This window comes from Chenopodium quinoa, unplaced genomic scaffold (genome assembly GCF_001683475.1).
Source record: "Chenopodium quinoa cultivar QQ74 unplaced genomic scaffold, ASM168347v1, whole genome shotgun sequence".
Classification (NCBI taxonomy): Eukaryota; Viridiplantae; Streptophyta; class Magnoliopsida; order Caryophyllales; family Amaranthaceae; genus Chenopodium; species Chenopodium quinoa.
The window spans coordinates 12501353-12519660 of record NW_018743292.1 but is presented as its reverse complement, the minus strand read 5'-3'; the positions used below and the strand labels follow the sequence as shown (position 1 = coordinate 12519660).

The 18308-nt window shown below is 33.1% G+C and overlaps 1 long non-coding RNA gene across 2 annotated transcripts; it reads right to left on the bottom strand.

The window, feature by feature from the left end:
• Nucleotides 1-814: 814 nt before the first annotated feature.
• Nucleotides 815-4934, bottom strand: LOC110737098. Of its 2 annotated transcripts, none has more exons than XR_002514335.1 (3): nucleotides 4572-4934; nucleotides 3979-4205; nucleotides 815-2371 (listed from the first exon to the last, which is right to left on the bottom strand). It is a non-coding gene; the product is annotated as an uncharacterized LOC110737098 (long non-coding RNA). The 2 variants fall into 2 exon arrangements; XR_002514336.1 differs by having other exon boundaries at nucleotides 815-2367; nucleotides 4572-4933.
• Nucleotides 4935-18308: the final 13374 nt, after the last annotated feature.

Genomic DNA, 18308 nt, shown 5'->3' with positions numbered 1-18308 from the left:
AGGAGGCCAAAAGTAGGTGTCTACAGTAGGCACAAGTTACCAAACTAGAAAAGACTACCAACTACCACGATAAAAAAATTAGACGTGCCATCTAGAGCCATATAACCTGGGTTAAAGACCTCAAGTAAGTTGTCTGCTTATTTAAGTAGGATTAAGGAAGTGTAATGACAAAACTATCACTTTGGTCTGAAGTACTCGGTAAAGACTTAGTGTCTTGTAAAGGCCTTAAAAACTATAATTTGTGATTGTTGTATATATTATTGTAAAATCACTAGTACAAAACTAACCTCAAGTAACACCCAAAAAGTGTTGCAAAAAGTGGCAAAAGTGTTATTATAGACAATAGGTAACACTTTAATGGGTGATACATCCGTCCATGTTACCTAAGGTTTTATGTAACACTTTGGACAACTTATGGTAACACTTTTCAAAGTGTTACTATATAACCTCTTATGTAACACTTTTTTATATCATTAGTATCATTTTTAAAGTGTTACTTTTTACTTTTTAAGTAACACTTACTTATCTTTAGTAACATTTTTCAAACATTATGTATCACTTTATCCGACATTATGTATCACTTTTTCAATCTAATGTAACACTTTGTTGATTATTAGGTAACATTTTTCAATCATCTTTTGACATATAGTAGCACTTTATTCGACATTATGTATCACTTTTTGCAAGCTAATGTAACACATTATTCATTAATAGGTAACATTTATTATTATTATTATTGTTATTATTACAACTACTACAAAATTAAAATCCAAGAAACACCAATAATTTGAATTGATAAAATTTAATAGTTTCTTACAAAAAATCCAATCAACACCAATTTTTTTTGTTTGGCTAAGTAATCTAATAAACAAAACAAAAAGAAAGTCATGAACTTCGGTCTCTAGACTAGACCGCTAGCAGTAACAAAATATTGCAGTAGCTAGCAGTAACAAAATATTGCAGTAGCTAGCAGTAACAAAAGATTGCAGCAGACAGCAGTGAAAGCAGCACGCATCAGCAAACCAGACCAGCAACTAACAGTAGCAGCAGACAGCAATGAAAGCAGCGCACAACACTAAGAGCAGCAGACATCCAATAGGCTCCAACTGAAGGAAGCCTTAGTAATCTCACACAATCAAAAGTACTTTCCTTGATGGCACCCATCCAGTAGGTTGTACCTGTAGGTCACATAAACTCCAGAAAAGACATAAATAAAACCATCACAAACTAGTTTTTTAGCTACTACCTCTACCAAATTCTTCTATGCATTTAAGCTACTGTCTCTGCCAAAGTCTATATCACAATCACGATCATGATGCCCAAGTAACACATGGGCATCTGTTTAATAAGTATCCACTAAAACTCTGGCAGGGCTCAAGTATGACATACATCAGATATTAATTCAGATAACGCCGCATAGGCCCAAGCAAAAATGAGAAGTAATCCGTAATACTAATACTCCTATTAGCTTATCTCTAATTCTCTATTCCTTTTCATCTTCTGTTTTGTTTAGAGTTGTTGAATCTATAAATGTACATAAAACATCTACTTAATAATAATACTCCCCCCTACCCTTTTGCCCCATGATGTATGCTCACTTTATTAATTTTTGGTTGTTTAATATTAATGAGAGAAGATAACGGTAGGTCCAAAATATTGCTTGTGAGAGTAAAATAATGATTCATTTATATACGGCATAGAGCAAAAAAAAAAAAAAAAAAAAAAAAACTTATTTGAAAATGTGCTAGGGAATTGTATAAACAGCCAATAGAAAGATATGTGGGTGTATAAATATAAGGCAGTGATATTGTGAATTTGACAAATATCGAGTTCTTTAGTGAGTCCAACGTTAAAAAAAGCTGTATAAAATCAAACATAAAATATTGTAAAGAAATTAATCAAGTGACCAAAGTTTGAAACCTTATATGCGTCATAATGAATTCAATTTCGTTTACTGCTTTTCATGAAATGAATACTTATTAAACGGATGTCCAAGTAACATGTTTTAGTAGATACTCATTAAACGGATGTCAAAGTAACATGCTAAAATGATATAGACTCGGAAAAGCAGGCTTTGACTCAGAGCAGAATCAGGCTATATCATCATCACAATCTATAGCAGAACCAGTTTTTTAGCTACTGTCTGCGACAAATTCTTCGAGGCTACATCATCGTCAGCACAATCTGCCAAATGCATAAACCTTTGTTGTGTAGACTTATGCATGTCATAGGACCTCTACTGGGCACTTTCATTGATTAGGATACAGGTTTAAGAGGTTCATACCTTAGTTAGGCAGAAATTATGATCCCACCTGATTGCAGATTCAAGTACCTGAGCACCTGAGTAGAGAAAGAGCACCCGATCACCTGACTTCACATAAAACAAAGTTTAGATTATTAATTTCTTCCATAATCTTAGTAGAAAAGGTATTGCAGGCATTAAGTTTGGTAATCATAGGATTCAGAACTACGACTTATAGACCAACCACCATAAGATTCCAAGGCATTAATTTTTTTTCCACGAATTTAAGCAGAAAGAAAAAATGAGAGAGAGTCGGGAAAAAAGAAAAAGCACCTGACTGACTGCAAATTAAAATACCTAAGCACAGAAAGAGCAAAAGAGCACCTAAGTGACTGCAAATTCAAATACCTAAGCACAGAAAGAGCACCTGACTGCACACAAACGCAATCTAGATTAATTTCTAACATATTCTTAGTAAAAGGGTAATACAACAGTAAAATAAATGTAATTTGGGTCCTGATGAAATTAAGAATGGCCCTCTAAATATTCAACAACTCATAGGTATTCAACTGCCACTATAATATCAAACCTCAATTAAATTCAACCTGCAAAATAGAGTCAGAGCTTCTCTGTTACACAACACTAAATCACTAACTTACAAAAGTCACACCACAAGCTTCTGTATTGCACAACCAATAACCAGCTTAGCCTTACAAACCTTACAAAAGGCTTTCGGAGAGAACTAGGAATAGGTGGATTTGCAGTTGTTTACTACGGTTGCTTGAAAGATGGGGTAGAAGTTTCTAAGTTGCCATTATTCTAAATCAATTTTGCACTCCCAAACAAAATTTACCGAATACATAATTAATTGTGCAACAATCATCAAATCGAGCATTGTGGTAAGAAAAAACACTAATTTATGAAATTGAAGAAATAAAAAAGTAGAAATTGGGGGTAATACCTGCAAGAATTAGCGAGCAGTATAAGCAGTCTGGCCAACAACGATTTCTTGGGTAGTGAATGAGTAAACAAAAATAAGGAATTATAGATTTCTGTGCAAAAATGAACTAAAACTATACTAGATTAAGAGGATATAGTCACATTCTGATTATCTTACAATTGCACTTAAAGTAACTTTGTGATTTTGATCCATAGCAAATATGCCCACACAATCTTTTTAGTTAGTTTCATGAGATATATTACTTTATTTAATGAATAAAGGAAGTAATAATGAATTAATTAAAACCTATGTTGTATAAAGTTGTTCGCTAAATGCAAATCTAGTCATGACAATTTCCCACTAGGATCCACATGGTTCAAAATGTGATACAAGAAACTTTAGCACAGGTAAAATCAAATCTTTCGGAGGCAATTTTGGCCAGCTCTAAATACATTTCATCTTTAGCATTACTAATCATTCCGTTGCACCAATCATACATCCAGCTTATATAACAATATTTAGGTTACCTCCACTACCATCAGTCAACAACTTATTGAACCAAAATTTATCACATTCCATTTAAAATAACCAATGCAAAGAGAAAATGCACAGATTAACATGATTAATCAATCAATTTAATCGAATCCAAAACAGATCTACTAGTTAATCACACCCCACATATAAAAAATTGTCAAGATTATAACTGTTATTGAAAATTATGAAAACCCAAATCACCAACCTCCAAACAATTGCAAATAATGGGAAAATTAAAGCAGAAAAGGTAAAAGTTTGTAACCTGATCACCAACTCTCTAGCGAGTGACATTGTTGCCAAATAGAAGGATAGTTCCATAACATTCAATTCTAGAGCAGGATAGTTCCAAAGAGCCCTTCCTCTAAATGATAGCTGCTTGATTAAGTGTAGTTGCTTCAAATTTGATCAAAACTTCATCGTCTTTGATTTGGGGGTCTTCTACCTCTTCTAGTTTCTATACTTCTGGACCTCATGGGCTTGTTATAACAACTGCTTTCATTACGAATCACCCATTTCACCAATTTTTATGGATTTTTGAGGAATGCCGGTGAATACCCAGAAATGATTGTTAGCATTTAGAGCTGACTAATTATACTAATCCCTTAACTAAAGTTTAATTATTAGAGTTAGAACCCTAAAACCAACACTCAATTCAATTACAAATTACCCAATTCAATAAATTAATTAACATATCAGAGTAATTTACAAAACCCCCAAATAAGAAATTAAGTATAATTGTACCCCCAATTCAGATTAAATCATAAATTTAATCGCTAAACCCAATTATACATATTTTTACAATCACAAATTCACAATTCATTAATCACAATTATGTTTCAAAAATTCGAAGCTTACCTATATAGTGAAGTGACGGCGTAGCGGTGCTGCGGAGATCAAGGTGTGGCGGTTGGTCGTGGATCGGTGGGTTCGACGGAGGATTGGTGAGCGTGGCGGTGGAGCGATAATCAGTGCTGACTCCTTATGGGAGCACGGGTTGCGATAGGGGTAGGTTGCGGTAGGTGGGGGCTACACTGTCGCACCGGGAGGGAGAAGGGGATAGCGGTGGAGCACCGAGAGCGAGAAGCTCCATCAAGCTTGATGGAGAAACCGAGAAATACGAGGGAGGAAGAGAGTTGAGAGGCCCTGAGTCTATGACGATTTTTTAAAAAAAAAATTATATAAACTTAAAGTACAACCAAATTTTACCTAATATCAAAGTGTTATTACAATCAAGTGCTACCTAATATTAAAGTGTTACTGTAAAGTGTTACAAAAAATGTTACCTAATTCAAGTATTCAATAATGTAACACCTCTTAGTGTTACCATAAAATGTTACTTTTTTTAAAAGTGTTACTATGGAGTGTTACTTATGTTAAAAGTGTTACATTGAGTGTTACTTTCTAATACAGTGTTACCTAAGTGTTACTTATTACTCTAATATTTTGCATTCAAGAAGTGTTACCAATTACATGTTACGTAAAGTCAATTATGTACTAGTGAATTTAGACTATGTTATTTTCATTTATACATTAGAGCAGCAATTTCAATCAACTACACACATCAATTCAACTAAACAGGACACCAGTTGGATGTTGAATGATAAAGAATTGAAAGATGTCTATTCATGCATGATGAGGTTCTAGCAGATATATGTACAATTTAACATCTCGAAACTATTTACAACAACAAGATATATTGATAATTTTCTAGACAATGCACAACCTAAAATTTCAAAAATCACCACATAATAATAGTCACAGAAGTTCAACATTCAAACAATGTTAATCCAACTCGAACTAAAGAACCTCACACCTCGATTTTTCGCCCATTGAAATCTACTAATTGGCAACAAAATGAAACAAGTCAAACAATCAAACAATCAAACACACATTCATTTGATTCTACCAACCAATATTCATAACATTTATCATTTAATCAACTAATATATGACATAAACACAATTATAACTTCAACTTCAACTTCAAAATCAACGTTAATTGCAAAAAACAAATTCCAAAACACTAAACCTTATCAGAAATGAGAAATTTTGGTAAAAAAATTGATTAAAAATCAGAAAACCACTCATCTCACCTTTCGTCGCCTTGACTCGGATGATGCTCTTCGACGCTGGAATCCGGCTCCGATTGAGCGGTTACAGCTTCCGCACTCGAAAAATTTCATAATCCCTAATCAGTTGCTGAAGCTCGCTGATCTCGAGTCTCTACCGCGGGCGACGGTGCTTCCGATGCTTGAAACCAGCGAAACTCTCACCATCACCACTCTAGGCAGCGGATGATGACCTAGGGTTAGGGCTAAGCAAAATTATCCGAAAAATCGAAAATCCGAACCGTAACCGAACCGAAAATTAGGGTACCCGTTTCGATAACCATAACGGTTCATGTACCCAATCCGATAATTTGTTATCGGGTACGGTAATTGGGTATCATTTTAAAATTAACGGTTACCCGATCCGATCCGATAAACAATTTTTTCTTTTTTTTCCTACTTAAATCTATTTATCCAAAATCTAAACTCTTACTTTACTTCGTAATCACTTTATAATTTAAATAATTAGTAATTATTAGTAATTTGGTCACGATCATGTGGTATTATTGTTGATTAGTGTTGAATGATATCATAATAACTAAATTATAAAGTCTAAATTTTTATTATTGGATATCATATTGGGTACCCAATAACCGATCCGAAAATCCGGGTACCCGTACTTATTGGTTCAGGTAATGGATATCATTTTTAGTGTTATTGGTTATCGGTACCCGAACCGATAGTGTTAACGCTACGGGTACCCGATCCATGCTCACCCCTACCTAGGGTTCTAAGTCGTCTTCTCAGAAACCGAGAAATCGGAGCAACGACGATGATGTAGAGACCTAGGAAAGATGCGTTAAGAGGAAGGAGAGAGAGGAGAAAGAAAATAATCTTTGAGGTGGTGTTGGATATTTAGAGTGTTGATGGTTGCGCGATCGCGACCATGAAGGAGCGCCCGCGCAAGTTAAGCGCGGCCGCGCAGTGAGCGCCCCTAAACCGCGTACCTCTCTGGAATTTGAAACTTTGGAAGGGTAAGGTTGGCGCGCCCACGCGTCATTTGGCGCGCCCGCGCGTCAGGTCGCGCCTAAACCGCGCCCCCTGCTGCCTTCCTGTGGAAATTTCGCATTTCTGATGAGGAGCGCTCGCTCCACCTGATGGCGCGCCCGCGCCTCCCTGTTTTGCGGTTTTTTCTGACGGTTGAGTCTTTTATTAAAAGGCTTATTTCGTGAAGAAAAGATATACAAATTTTCTTGATCTCCCTAAGCATTATTCTCCACACTTTTCTCTCAAATTTCTTGCAAATTTTTGTGAGAAAACTCTTTCAATTATTCCAAATTTTGTGAATTTGTTATCTTTAATTCGATTCTTAGTGCAAAGAACAATTGACTGTCTTTTGTATCTCAAAGAGTATTTCCGGATTAAACCCAAGCACCATTGTGGGGGAGATTAAACTCTTTAGGAAAGTGTTCACACGCCTAAGACAGTGTATCAAGGATTGAGACTCAAGTGGTCATAGTATTTCTCATGTTCATGTTCGTTCTTAAAGGCTTGGAGTTGAGGCAAGTGTAATATCTTTCACATTAGTGTATTTCTTTGTATTTTCTGTAATACTTTGATAATTTGGTGTTTGGTTGTAATATTTTGAATAATATTGATTGTTGTATAATCTAGTTGAATTATACTTCATTTTAGGTTTTGTTCCCACATTGATTAGTAGTTCTTGTTCTTGAATTACTTGAAAACCTAACAAGGGGGAGGGGCGGTTGTACATGTGATGATGTGAGTAATAATGTTAGGTTTTTTTTAGAATGGTGAGTGGTTCAGTGTTCAAACGCTTCTAATTACGATATTTGGAAGCGGTTCACTCGTAACGGCTCCCCATTTATATGTTTTAGTTCTTTTTTTTGGTGGGTTTTTGGAAGCGGAATTCAATAACCTCTTCTCATTTGGGGCCGCAGCCCAATTGCTTTTTCTACTAGTATTTTCATATAAAACCAAATCTGGAAATTATATTTATTAAACATCATTAAAAACATCATAATTTCATGACATAATACTTAAAATCAATAATTAATCAAAGCTTGATTGAATTTAAAAACAAAAAATATTTTTTTTAAACACCCAACCGCACGCACAAGATGGGTCGCTGCCACCGCACCCTCTTGGCGGCGGTTGCTGCTGCCGGTGACTGTTGGCAGCGTGGCCTGCCGGTGGGATGTGGTGGTGGTGGCCGGCCACCATGTAGTGTGTGTGTGGGTGGTGCGTGTGAGGTGAGGGAGATGGGGAAGTAAGGAGGAAAAATAAGAGGAGAGAGAGAGTTTACCACTTTGGGATTATCACCTTGGGAAAAATCTGATTTTTGCTTTTGGGTGAGTAACTATACTCCTCTCTAAAACCCTCTTCTTACTTGATTTTTCCTTTTTACACTTAATGACTCCCTTATAAATTAAATATGCCCCAAAGTTATTAATATAGATATAAAAAAATGTTTTCAAACTATTTTAATAATTACACTAATGGGTTTTCATTCAAAAAATCTTTTTAAAATGTTAAAATATCATAAATAATTCATTTAAATTATTTGAATATGTTATAAAATAATACTTTAATTTATAAACCGTATAAAAATACGGGTATTACATGCATGGTGTACTCAAGAGTATTGTTTTGCTCATTTGATGATTAAATGAGCAATAATAATATTATGCAAACGATAACTGTAGGTGCTCCGTGCACCCAGGTGTACATAACAAACTCTCGAAGGGAGTTGGAGGGGAGAGAAATGGAGAGATTAAATTCTAAGAAAATAATCGTCTAACAATGGAGAGATTTGAAAAGGAAAACTCATCCTAACTTCTTCTTTCCCCTTCCTATCCCTTCCCTCCCCTTCACCTTCCTTCCCTTTCTTTTCCTTCCCTTAATGTTACCCATACAAACTATAAATAATTTTTTATATTTTACGTTTGTTGTGAAGCAACTACTACCTCTGGTTTTTATTACTCGCAATAAAGGAATATTTTATATCTAACAAATAATACCCTTTTGTTGCGAGTAATAAGAAATGGAGGTAGTACATTTTTTATTGGTATAATTTACTAACACTTTCTTTGTAGGGCAACTTCGTATCCGTTTCTTATCTTTATAGGATTAGGAAATAGATTTTTCTTTTTTTAAAAAAGAAATTACAAATTAGATTCTTTATTACTTCGTATACTCTTACTTGTATAGACTTAAAATTTAAAATGTGATCGATCAACTAATGCAAAGTCTTAAGGCAATAAGTCAGCAAGTCAAGTGTGTTTTACTCCGGAAAACTTTAAGGTGCTAATCAAGCAGTAGCGGAGCCAAAAATTTCAAATCGGGGGACAAATGGAAGACATCGCATGATGTGGCAAAAATGTTAGGAAAAAAGAAATTGACACAAAGATAATTAAATAGCTGAAGTTTAGGTTGTCAAATACTTGAAATGGAAGACGTTGCATGATGTGGCAAAAATGTTAGGAAAAAAAAATTGACACAAAGATAATTATATAGCTGAAGTTCAGGTTGTCAAATACTTGACATGTAAATATCCTTTTTTTTTACTCTTTCTTAGATTATGGACTATGTATAATGTATGTTGATTTGTATTAATAGTAGTTACACAAAATTATTATTTACGAAGTATGAATTTACTGTATCGGATGTATTTATTGATTTGGGGGTTACTTTCCTTAATAACTTCCTATATTTTATGTTTGTTGTGAAGTAATTACCTTTTTATAGGAGTAGTTTCCTAACACTTTATTTGTGGGACAACTTCCTACCATTTTCTTATCTTTATAGGATTAGGATATGTAGAAAGAAAAAAATAATAATAATTGCAAATTTTGTATTGACTTGCCCGAGTCTTTAGGCAATAAGTCAACAAGTCAAATGATTGTACTCTAAAGAACTACTAGTCTACAACGTATAAAGGTAGCCATATGTCCATTAGTTATACTTTTCCATTTACAAATGAAGGTGTTGCAAGGCAGTCGTCATCAAATAACGTTATCAAGGTGACGAAACATAACTGCCAAAAAAATAAAATAAAATTGTGACATAATGCAAACCCTCTTCTTCCTGTTGCATCCATGTAGAGGTGGCAATGTGATTATTTAATTCAAATTAAACCTGGTTATTGGTAAGGTAGCTCAATGATAATAAAGTCAAGGTTAAGTTTAAATGGTTCTTAATGAACAAGACCCTTATTGGGTATAGAGCCAAAATATTTGTTCAATTTAATACATAAAGAAATTAGATAATGTAAAGAAAAAAAATACATTGATATTTTTGTATTTATATATACTTAATAATGGCTTAGTCCAATCAATAACATAATATTAAAACAGACACCAGGAATGACACTTGTCACTTTCTGGTATTGTTTTTTCCCTCTAAAACCCCCCTTCCCTTTTTAGCAAAAATCTTTTATTTTTAGAATATTTGTATAATACAACTATAATAACATATTATTCCAAATTTTATGTATCATTTTTATAATAATTATATTTCTTTTTACTTCGTGTTTTATAACTTAAAAATAGTTACACAAGATTTTGAGACATTTTAATTAAGGGAGAATAATCCATTATTTAAAATTAAAGGTTGAAATATGGTGGAGAGTATAAAATAACGGAGCCAAAAATACAATATTAACATTTAAATTAACCATTATACAATAGTGGGGTTCAATGAAAAAAAAAAAAAACTATTCATGGTGTTGATTTGAAATCTTATGAAATAATAATAATTAAGTTTGTTTTTTATTAAATATTTCTGTAATAATTTTACCAACTTATAACTTTTTTTTTTCCTTTAAAAAATTTATTAACTATTACTAAAATAGGTCATGCTTACATTGATAATTTTAGACATATATCAAGCTATCATTAAAAAATTTCCTACTAATACAATATATGATATCAACTTTAACTTTTTTAAGAAAAATAAAATAAAAAATTATTCTACTTAGCTTATTTTTTGGAAGTACATTGTAAAAATTTTCGAAAATCGAGTTATTTTCATATTGTCTTAGACTAGTTTGAATTAGGTGAATCATTTGACATGTCATGAATCTATTGCCATATATAATTTTACAAGCAAATTATCAAACAAATTAAATAATTAGTAAGTTAACAACCGAAAAACCTTAATATTTTTATAGAATAATTAGTAAGTTGAATCTTCTAGAACGTGTTATGTTACATGTGATTACTTCACTATTCACGTATCCTATATTTATAAACCAAGGAAACCAAGCCAAAATACAAACTTCCAAAGGTCATTCATCTCTCTCAGACTCTCAGTTGATTCTTTTTCCTTCATAACTATGGAATTACACCAACGTAAAACCACAAACCATTCCAACAACATCGACAACGATGACATACCATTCATTCCAAAACCTAAAAAACTATGGAGTTTGCCATGCAACACAGTTTACTTCATTGTTGCACTATCCAAAAAAATCCTTACCAATAACACCCAACACACGAGAAGGGTTGTTGCCCGTTCTCGGTCCTACATTGTTGTTGATGTTGAATCTGATTCTAGTTCTATTATCCATGATGACGTTCAAGCAACATCGTCTTTTCCATTTGAAATAGGCCAAGAGATTCTTACGTCCATGACAAGGGAAAAGGACGTCGAATCTCTTTCGAAACTTGGTGGTGTAAAGCATCTTGCTTTTACGCTAGGAACCAACAATGCACTTGGTGTAAGTAGCACCAACACTACTGAACTTTTAAACAGAAAGACTGTATACGGGTCTAATGTTTTCCAAAAACCACCTAAAAAAGGCTTTCTAAGCTTTGTTATTGAAGCATTGAAAGACACCACAATCATCATACTATTTCTTTGTGCATGTCTCTCCCTTGTATTTGGCATTAAACAGCATGGCCCCAAAGAAGGGTGGTATGATGGCGGAAGCATCATCATTGCTTGAAGCAGAAAGGTCATGTTGTGGCTGTGATGGGTGATGGGTGATGGTACAAATGATGCTCCTGCTCTTAAAGAAGCCGATATTGGATTATTGATGGGTGACCAAGGAACTGATGTTGCAAAAGAGTGTTCCGATATAGTCATCGTAGATAACAACTTTGCCTCTGTTGTCGCCGTATTGTGGTGGGGGCGATGGATATACAACAATATCCAGAAGTTCATTCAGCTGCAACTGACAGCAAATATAGCCGCCCTTGTAATCAACTTTGTCACCGCAATTTCTTCAAGAAATGTTCCTTTGACAGCAAGCCAACTGCTATGGGTGAACTTGATCATGTACACCTCAGGAGCATTAGCTTTGGCAGCTGAAAAGCCAACCGAAGATCTTATGGAAAAAGACCCAGTTGGAAAAAATGAGCCACTAATAACCAAAGACATGTGGCGAAACCTTATTGTACAGGCACAAATGGCTGCCTTGTTAACCCTGCAGTTTAAGGGCATGTCAATCTCTGAAGTAGGGGAGAAACTGAAGGAGTGATATGGAAAACTGCATGGTTTTGTAAAATTTTGTGACTTATTTTTCAAAAAAACTTGTGTAAACTTGTGTTATTGCCGCATTGTATTTAGCTAATGTACTTAATGGCCAAATGTTTTGGCCTTATAGTTTTAATGTAATTGATTTCCTCGTTTTAGTTGATTTGAGTTTTAGAAGTGAGAATTACTCCTGATCGATTAATGCTTATCTCTAACACTCTTACGTACTCAAGCCTTGTCTAGATTACATGTTTGCTTTTAGGCTCTGTTTAGCAACACAGATATCTGAGTAAGAAGCAATGTGAACTGTTAACGAATCAGACACTCAGTCACACGTACCCTCAGAGAATGTGCTTACTTTTCAAACAAATCATGCATTTTGACTTTATGTAATGATATTAGATTCTCCACTCTTTCATCTTGTAATACCTACTTATTCCTTCATCGATACGTAATGAAAGTGATGCATGCATTTATTCCTTGGGTTCGTCTTCGCAGAAGATATTTTATGTCAGCGTATTACTCCGTAGCCTGGCAGTACATGGGGGGGTTGGCATGATGACAATACAGGTGATGGATGGCGGCGATATTTGGCCTCTTCTAATAGAACAGATAATCACAACTCTCTTTTTGTTAGTTCGGGTTTGACTGAATCTCTAGGTCAAGAAGATTTGGGCTGCCCTAATTCAGGTTGGGCCTTGATCCGTATTATGGATGAGTACGGAGTAGTAACTAACATATCCAAGAAATTCATACAAAGAAAAGACTGAAGTTTCTTTCGAATATAATACCACTTTTTATGGTGTTAAGAGAGCCACAAGGACGGAGATGAGAATCGATCTCAGGATTTCCTGAAATTGGGAAGGAAGATCTATCCACCTAGGATGCACGGACACTTCGTCCAACAGCCGTGTCCGACACCGTGTCGGACACCGACACTCGTTCAACACACGACGGACACACATAAAAACCGCATCCGGTTTTTTAATATATTTAGACACTTTGAGACGAATCGTATCCTACTATGATACGATCCGGTTTGCATTTTGATATGTCATCTTATCTTTTTAACTTTTTTAATTAGAAAGTTAACGTAAAGTATGAGAGAAAAAGGTAAGAATTATAATACGAGCGCCTTCAAAACACATTTCATAGCACATTATTGTATGTGAATTAGGAGAATATTATTTAGCTACGGTAAATGACTTGTTTTAAGGTTAATTATTTAGTGTTTTGCTGAATAGGTTGTCAAAATCTCGTTTTTTTGATATATTATTTGTCTTCTTATTTGTCATACCCGTGTCCCCTACTTTTGGATTGCCGTTTTTCCGTGTCCGTATCGTACCCGTGCCCGTGTCCATATCCATATCGGTGAAACCTAACTAACCACTTGAGCTATCCCTCACGCACTCTCATAAAGTGTTATACTCTAACGGCATATAATTTTAGGTTAATTAATTAAATTTAATATAGATAGATATAAGTAAGGGCGTAAGGGTAACAAATAATGATTTATTAAGATTTAAATTATTTTAAAACTAAAAATTATCTTTTTTAAAAGATAATCTTTTGATATTAGGATTTAAATTAAGAAAAAAAAACTATAAATTATACAATTATTATATACAAACACTTTAAAATTAAATATTTGAAAAAGGAAAATATATGTACATTTTGTTTGTAAGAAACGTTCAATCAATTTTCTTTTTTAAAAAAACATTTTAAAAGAAATATAAATTATTAATAATTAACTAATATTCTTCAATTTTTTTTTTAAAAAAATCAATATTCTTCAAAAAAAATAATAATAATAACATTCAGTCTTTATCAATATTTTTCAAAAAAAAAAAAAAAAAAAAAAAAAAAACATTAATGTTCAATTTTTATCTTATCAAGCAACCCATTTCATGATTAGATAAATTTTTTATAAGAGATTTATTTGCTACTCCACAAATATATAAGATAGGATGATATTAAAGATTTGTATAGATCCACTCATAAATATAATTTTGATTTTTTTTTCCAATTGTAAATAAACAATATATATATACTATGCAAAAAACACAAACATGTGAATATTATTTATCTACACTTTTTCATGGTGTGAATTTTTTCAAGTCTAATTTGTTGATTAACAAAAAATATTGGAAATAATGTAAGTATATCAAGGCTTTCTGATGGTAAACAAAATAAATTGATTGTTGTTCATTATTTATAAGATGTATGTTTTGTTTTATTTTACCTAATCTAATTATGTGAACTATCGTATTAATTTTTGTTAAACAACTTAATTGTAACTTAATATTAATTATTTTGTATTTGAAGGGATTATGTTCATGCGCCAATTGAAAGAAATTTCTTCAAGCACTTATAAATCCAAAAGAGAAATGTGTGGATTGGAAAAGTAAGGGTCTATTCTCTTCAGCTTATTTTCAGTTCAGTTCAGTTCAATTCAATTCAGTTCCTAATTTCCTTCTCTCATAAAATATTCAGTTCAGTTCAGCTTCAATCAGTTCAGTTCAGTTCAGTTTAGTTCAGTAAATCAAAACAAGCCCTAAGTCAACTATAATGTTACAATAGTAGGGGAAAAAAATTAAAGATTGTAAGAGATGTCTCTGATAATTTTGATTTTTTTGTGTATTATAGTTTCTTGTAGAATATCTATATTATTATTGTAAATATCATTGTAATAGTGTATACATATAACTCTATTATTACGGACATATGATAATGAAATTTCATTATAAGGATTTAATTTTATTCAATTAGATTAATTTTAGTAATGCAACACTCTTGGTAGTATATATATATTTCATTTAACTATTTAAAAATTTATAAAGTCATATCTTTTACTATTACTCCCACCGTCTTTATTTTAACTCTGTAGTTTTGGATTTACTTTATTAATTTTTCATTGTATAAAGTTGATACGGAGTAAAAGAATAATGGTGGTCTAAGTTATTGTTTGTGAAAGAAAAATAGTGATTCTATAACTATATATGTATAGTGGAACAACGTGTTGCCGTTATACAAACGAATCATGGGTTAAAAAATACGAACAAGATTATGATTTATTCTAATATCTATCATACTTATAATTTTCATATAACTAATATTAGTAAATTAAGGTCGCATTATAAGTTGCATAAAAATAAAATAAATTATTCATTTTCTAACAAGCAAAATAATAAAAAATTATAGGGTTAAATTAAGAAAATAATCTTTTCATGAGATTAATGTATAAAAAACCGTGCATCGCACGGTATTCCATCTAGTCCTAAAATATTGAAAGTATATGAAGTAACAAATTGGACAAAAATTTTGGTGAAGATTTCATTGTTTAAATTTTGGTGAAGTTTTCGAATTGTTTAAAGGTTAGATCTCTCTCTTTTTTCTCCTAGATTACTGTTTGATAATAATTTCCACCATAATTCATTCTTTCTTAAAAAAAAAAACACTTTTACTCGTATAAGGTGTTTGAGGATGAGTAGTTATAGGATGTGTTAAACAATGCCAGTAAATTACTTACTAACGCCCACAAATATTGGAAGCGAATACCAATAATACCCCAACCCTAATTCTTTCCCTCACTCATCCACCACCATACCCATCTTTTTAAATGAGAAAATACAACAAAAACTCTTTATCACATGGCATTTTTGTAAATAAATCAACAACTTTTTCATTAATGTGAGCTTCACAGTTGATTGTGATTGGATGAAATTGTTGATATATTTACGTAATTGCCAGTGACAATTTTTCGTTTATCAGTGAGAGCATACACAATAGTTGCCAACAACCATTGTGGTTATCACTTATTTTATTAATTTATCAATCTTCCATCTCACTTATAACCCCAAATCCCCAATAGTTAACCACAAATTTTTGGTTACTCATTTTCTCTCTCCTATTTTTACCTAACCCCACAACACAATCTTCCTCGACTTCATAAGCTGATTAATTCCACAACCAGGTTATTGCTTTTTTTTTTTCACAAAAAATTTCTCTTTATTTTTTAATTATTTTTTCACATTCTCTCTCCTAATAACCACCATAAATGGTTAACGGTTGGCTATGCTCTGAGATTAACTAGAGCAAGCTCATTTTAAACACATGACATCAACAATTCAACAACACCACAGAAGCATCGGAAACAGAAACAAAGACGGTGCCTTTTAATTTACTGTACTTAAAATCTTAAATATAAATAAATAAATAAAATACCTCGTGTGGTTAATGTAGGTGAAGAGTCGAGACGGTGGTTCTGGTTGTGGGGGGTTACGTGGCTTCCGGGCTGTCTTCTCTCCATTGACGTGGCTTCTGAAGTAAGAGTGGTGGAGGAAGAGCGAAAGAAAACAGGGATAAGTCAAGATGTAAGGAGGGTTTGGGTGTAAAAGGGTATAATTGTCCATTTAATAACAAATGCGGGTGTTAGTAAGTAAAGTGTAGGCGTTGTTTAACCACCCACTATTTAAGGGGATTAACCAATAACCATTGTAAAAATAGTTTGAAAAATCAACAGAATTTAAGAGTTGATGTACTGGTTGATAGGAAGAGGCAAATATGCCAAACATGGCTGCTTTGGGTACCACTGTAGTGTAGTGTACTACGGTGAGGTGAGTATTGAATTTCCTTTTTTGCCTCTTTGTTTTTCGAGGAGTGAGTATTTTTTTGGGTTAGTTAAGTTGATCAAAGGTTAATGGAGTATTTGTTATTTTGTTAGTACAATTCTACTATAATGTGGACTTGTAAAAAAGACTTAAGGCACACCAAGGCAAACGCAAAAATTTTGTTTATTTTTATTTTTTTCTCATTTTGAAAATTATTGCCCATTTAAGCAGTATGAGTAAAAATTAACATTTGATTGCACCTGAGTGTATGTAAGAATTTTAAAGGTTATAAGGATTTCTTTGTGACTTAGGCATGAGACGCACATAATTCAAAGTGTAAAATTTTATGATGCGCCATATCAAGATCACCCAACATTTATTAAAAAGGGCGTATGGTCTGGCCTTACAAGGTTACACATCAATGTCCAGGTTAAAGTCAATAATTAGTGTGACTTTGGCTCATGATAATGTTAGTATGGTTAACGATGTTAGCCCTTCAGCAATTTTGGGAGTTTTTGGCAATGTTTAATCCCAATAAGCAATTACAAATCCTTTCATGTTCGCTTTGGATTTAGATGTCACATTACTAGCTCAAATCACACTTTTATAACGACAGTTATTTCCTGACTTGAGGTGTTCTTAAGTAGTTTGGAATACATTATTTAGAATTTTTTTTGAAAGATGGAATACAGTATTTATAAAACTACTGCAATGGCTAATATTAAAATGAAAAGTCAGGTATTCAGGGTTCAGACTGTAAAATATTGATTTATTCCCCCCTTTTCTCACCTTCATGCCTTATTGAAGAATGAATAACTAGTTAATATGTCTTTAATCTTTATGATATTCTACTGATGGATATTCTCTAAAATACTACAAGTATATAATAAACATTAGCCGCATCCATGTAGGACATAGCCTTCATCCAGGGGTTATCCTCACATGTACAAGATAAAAACAGAAGAGCAATCTTTTGAACAAGAAATACTCTGTTGTGGACTTCAATTAATCTCACAGTAAGTCTGTGCTAGAGAAGTCAATGAATCACTGAAGTGCAGTTTAGAATTAGATTTATTTACACGCGAACAGTTCCTAACGAAGAACTGCTCAGGTCCTAATAATGCCCCATTCGATGGGGTGTTTAATGTGCCTTAGGTCACACTTTTGATTTTTATGAACCATGTTTGAAGTGATTGTTTTCCTGTTTCCAATCATTAATACACAACCCTGTGAGCCAATAGTTTAAACGCGAACCACAATCCTTTTGCTTAAGCACAACAATTAGATCAAAGATATATAGCTATACTCAAGCAAACTTATGAACCATATTGCGAGAACTTGTTAAGACATAGTAGATGGTTGTTGTTTAGTATGGACAAATTGCATCAGCCATGTTAATATGCTCACCAAGAACTCCATTCTTAATGATGGTGA